Genomic DNA, 5,444 nt, shown 5'->3' with positions numbered 1-5,444 from the left:
AATAGAGAATTGAGTCGCCTGTTTTGCTCTCCTAAAAGGAAACGTAACTAAATGAATATTTTCAGGAAAATATTACCATAGTTGAAAGATACTCTCCCCATATTTTTCTCCAATTTGTTATTTATTAGTTATATTCTTTTTTTTTTTTAAAAAATACAAAATCAGGAGAAATAGCAACTTAAAATATTTTTATTTTCAATAAATATTGAAATGTAGCTAGAGAGTCTTATTAAATACTAAAATATTACTGTTTTGAAAATTTCCTCTTCAAATTATTGGTGAAAAACACTTAAGGGAGCTGGTCCCTTGATACTTTGAATCTAATTGGACTTCAAGACCAAAATTGGTCCAAACCCAAACTCAAAATCAGGCCCAATTTCCCTCTGACCCAACCCAATCCCTCTATTCCTCACCTCACGGGCTCTTTCTTTTCTTTCCCGTCCCTACCACGCGTCCCTAATTCTCCAAGAACAAAGACCATGTGCGTCTCTTCTTCTCCATATCAGAACGCAACAACAACAACCACCAAATGACCTCCCAGAACTCCAATCCCTTCATCAAATGACACCACATCTCACCATACTCTTCCAATCCCGTACTACATTGCATGCCAAGCACGAGGAGAAGTACAAGAATCTTTGTGAAGAACCACGTGCCTTCGTCTCCTCAATTCCCCAATTTGTATCTTCAAAATCCTTTCGAAAATCTGTTACAAATCTCTAGTTGGAGCCTTATCTCCAAGAATTTCTAAAGAAATTTATTTCTTCCACATCGTTTTGGGAATCAATTTTCAAGGGTTTTGAATCCCTATATATATATATACTCTCATTCACTGTTGAGGGGCGCGGATTGAAGTTGAGGATTTTGGGAAGAGAACAATATTTCTGGCAAATTAAATCCATGAAGGTTTAGGCCCAAAAATCTCACTCTTTTTGTTCATAAGAACTTCATCAAAGTTTCGTCGGAGTCCATTTTTGGTGGTGGAATCGTCTCCAGCCAACTCGATTTCTCAATCCGCTGCTCCGGGAAAGGTAAACGTCTTTCTATTCTTGATTTGTTCTAGTTATATCTATTCTTGTTTTGCCTATAAATACGTTATGTGCTAAAGATTGAATTCAATTTTAGTTCTTTTCCTTAGTGATTTTTATTCCAGTAGTTTATCAATTTTTTAAGTCAAAAATGAGTTCTTTATGTCGTTCCTGTTGCTATCATGTTTAAGTTTCTTGATTCGTATTTAAGCCTCTACTCTCTTTTGTTGTTATTTCGAGTTTAGCTTAGTTTCTGCTTTATTCAATATAGTTGTTCTTGCTTAAGTTTAAATCATAGATTACGATATGGTTTAAGTTTATGGGTCGCTTGATTTTATTTTTTATACTCATTTAAATGTGGTGCATCTCTAGTTGTTCTCCCTCTTCTGCATATATTTTCTTACAAATAAAGTTGTGTCTTTGTGTGATTATGTTGCTCCTTTCTCATTTCGCTGAAATTATTGAAGTTTGAGGTACCGCTACTTCTTTAATGTTTTATCTGTTTTATCCTGGGAGGAAATAATCCATAACCTCGGGTAGATGCACAGTGAATTCTATAGACTCGGATATTGTTTTACTTTTCATTTTTATTGTTTCTGGTTTGAACCCATATTACAAACAAGCTTAAGGAATTTACAATTTTTTCTGTATTTGAGGGTTCTGGAGATTAAAACCTTTTGGATTTTCTGTTCTGTCTGAATCTAATACTGATTTGAAGAATATAAAACCTTCATCAGTGTTCAAGGTTCATTCGGTTAACGATTGAAAGAATATAAAAACTTCATCGTTAAACTAGAAATAATTTGTATATTTCTGTTTCATCTTATATTCTGTTTAAGGGCTGAAGACTATAATTGAAAGACTTTCTACTGCAGTGATTAACTTGGTTCGAACAAAATAAAATATTCATCAAGTTAATTAAGTTTTTGTTTTTCTCTGTTCGAAAAATATAAAAACTTCATCGAGTTGAACAAAAAATCTTATTTGGTCATTCTGTTATTTAATATTACTTTTATTTTTTCAAACAAAATGGGAGATACAAACGTGTCCAGGTTTGAAGCAAACACAATGCTTTCAATTAGTCGAACACCAGTTTCTACAGCAATGATTACTGCAGAAAAACCTGAAAAGTTCATCAGTATTGACTTCAAACGGTGGCAGCAAAAGATGTTCATTTATCTAACTACCCTTAGTCTACAATGTTTTATCAATGAAGATGTTCTTTTGTTAGAGGAAGGAACTTCTAAAAATGAAAAGTTTAATGTGACTGAGGCATGGAAACATTCTGATTTCCTTTGCAAGAACTACATACTCAATGGATTGGAAGATGACTTATATAACGTCTTCAATGTTTGTATGCTCTTGAGAAGAAATACAAAACTGAAGATGCAGGCTTGAAGAAGTTTATGACTGTAAAATTTTTGGATGATAAGATGGTTGATATTAAGACTGTCATTTCTCAAGTCCAAGAACTACAAGTCATTATTCATGATCTCCTAGTAGAAGGTATGATCAAATTCAATAGTTTGATTGTTAAAATTATTGAATGTGTAATTTATTTTAAATTATCCATTATAGATATGATTATAAACGAGACATTTCAAGTAGCAGCATTGATTGAGAAACTGTCTCCTTTATGGAAAGACTTCAAAAATTATTTGAAGCACAAGTGAAAGGAGATGACTCTTAAAGACTTTATTGTTCGCCTAAGGATCGAGGAAGACAACAAGGCTGTTGAGAAGAAGGCTAAAGAAAACTCAACAATTATGGGAGCAAATATAGTTGAGGATGGTCCAACTAAATCAAAAAAAAAGGAAGAAACCTTCTGGATCGAAGAACTATCCTAGTAAAAAGAAGTTCAAAGAAGACTGCCACAATTGTGAAAAATTGGACATAAAGATGTGGAATGTCGTGCTCCCAAGAAGGAAAAGAAAAGAGGTCAATCTAACATGGTTAATACAAATGGGGATGTTGAAGACTTATATGCAATGCTGACTGAATGTAACCTAGTAGGAAATCCTAAAGAATGGTGGCTTGATTCTGGAGCCACGTCATATGTTTGCGCTGTCCAAGAAGCCTTCGCTACTTATTCCTCTGCTGCACCTGATGAGACTATCTATATGGAAAATTTTGCAACAACAAAGGTGGAAGGATATGGTAGACTATTCCTGAAAATGACCTCTGGCAAGGTGGTGACTCTGAACAAAGTTTTTCATGTTCCAGAAATAAGAAAGAAATTGGTTTCTTCTGAGCTTCTAATCAAGAATGGATTCAAGTGCGTTCTGTTTTCAGACAAAGTAGTAGTTAGTAAGAATGAAATGTATTTAGGAAAATGCGACCTTACTGAGGGCCTTTTCAAACTGAATATAATGGTTGTTTATAATAATAAAGTTCAAGTTTTTTCCTACTTACTCAAGTTAAATAATTTATGGCATTCACGCTTAGGACATATCAATTATAAAACCTTGCGAAAACTTATAAACTTAAATGTATTGCCTAACTTTGAGTGCAATAAATCAAAATGTCAAGTGTGTGTTGAATCTAAGTATGCTACACATCCTTATAAATCTGTTGAATCCAGTCATTTAGAATTGGTTCACACATACATTTGTAATATGAAGTCAATACCAACTCGTGGTGGAAAAAGTATTTAATAACTTTTATTGACGATTGCACTAGATATTGTTTTGTCTATTTGTTGAATAGTAAGGATGAAACAATAGAAGTACTTAGACAATACAAAACTAAAATTGAAAATCAGTTGGATAAAAAGATAAAAATAATAAGAATTGATAGAGGTGGAGAATATGAATCTCCTTTCGCAGAAATATGTTTGAAAAATGAAATCATCCATCAAACTACTGCCCCTTACTCACCTCAATCTAACAGAATTACAACAACAACAACAATAACAACAACAACAACCCAGTGAAATCCCACAACATGGGGTCTGGGGAGGGTAGAATGTACGCAGACCTTACTCCTACCAAGGTAGGACGGCTGTTTCCTGGAGACCCTCGGCTCAGTAAAAGCATAAATGCATAAAAAAATGTTAGATAAGAATAGAAAATTAAAAGCTTTATGAGAAAAACAACAAACAAATAACAAATAGGTAACAAATAAATACAAATAACTAAATACTAATAACACATAACGATTAAATAAATAATGAAAGCGTCACAGGTAAAATTGAGTAATCAAAGCATAGAAAGTAATAAATAATAACAGAAATAACAGAAATCAGAAGTCAAAGAGATCGTAATGCACTACTACACCTATGAATAGAGAAGAATAACGAGACTATGAACTAGCCTTCTACCCTAATGTGGGTCCTCCACACCCTCCTATCTAAGGTCATGTCCTCCGTAAGCTGTAACTGAGTCATGTCCTGTCTAATCACCTCTCCCCAATACTTCTTCGACCTACCCCTACCTCTTCTGTAACCATCCATGGCCAGCCTCTCACACCTCCGCACTGGGGCATCTGTGTCTCTCCTCTTCACATGTCCATACCATCTCAGTCGCATTTCCCGCATCTTGTCTTCCATCGAGGCCACTCCTACCTTGTCCCGAATAGCCTTATTTCTAATCCTGTCGCTCCTGGTGTGCCCACACATCCATCTCAGCATTCTCATCTCAGCAACTTTCATCTTTTGAATGTGAGAAGTCTTAACTGGCCAACACTCCGCCCCATACAGCATAGCCGGTCTAACAGAATTACATAAAGGGAAAACTGAACTTTAAAGGAAATGATGAATGCCTTACTTAAAAGTTCAGATTTACTACAAAACTTGTGGGGGGAAGCCATCCATACAGCAAATCGAATACTCAATAGAGTTCTCCATAGCAAAACACAATCTATTAAATGGAAAGGAAGAAAATCAAATTTGAAATATTTCAAAGTGTGGGTATGTCTAGCCAAAGTCCAAGGTCCTAAACCTAAGAGAGTCACAATAGGACCTAAGACTGTGGACTGTGTTTTCATTGTATATGTGACAAACAACAAAGCATGTCGATTTTTGGTTCATAAGTCCAAACAGCCAGATATTCATGACATTACGGTAATTGAATTAGATAACGCTAAGTTCTTTGAATATATCTATCCATATAAAACTAAACTTGAATTGTCTAGTATAGGGTCTAAACGATCTCAAGAAGAACCAAAGGAGAATGTACCTAATAAAGAAATTCCAACGCATAGTAAACGTCAAAGGACATCTACTTCCTTTGGATCTGAATTTGTAACATTTTTTCTTGAACATGTGCCTCAAACATTCAAATAAGCTATACCCGCTATGGACTCATCCTTTTAGAAAGAGGTCAATAGTGAAATTGATTCAATATTGAGAAATCATACTTGGGAATTGATTGATCTTCCTCCTAGAAACAAACCTTTGGGTTCAACAAAATGGATCTT

The 5,444-nt window shown here is 34.6% G+C and overlaps 1 long non-coding RNA gene across 1 annotated transcript; it reads left to right on the top strand.

Annotated features, from left to right (window-relative positions):
• The first annotated feature begins 365 nt into the window (after window positions 1-365).
• Window positions 366-3,279, top strand: LOC129902155 (uncharacterized). Its single transcript, XR_008770056.1, has 2 exons — window positions 366-2,534; window positions 2,607-3,279. It is a non-coding gene; the product is annotated as an uncharacterized LOC129902155 (long non-coding RNA).
• Window positions 3,280-5,444: the final 2,165 nt, after the last annotated feature.

The sequence above is a fragment of the Solanum dulcamara genome, chromosome 1 (genome assembly GCF_947179165.1).
Source record: "Solanum dulcamara chromosome 1, daSolDulc1.2, whole genome shotgun sequence".
Lineage (NCBI taxonomy): Eukaryota > Viridiplantae > Streptophyta > Magnoliopsida > Solanales > Solanaceae > Solanum > Solanum dulcamara.
Note: the sequence above shows the minus strand (reverse complement) of the source record. Positions and strands in the feature narration are given on the sequence as shown.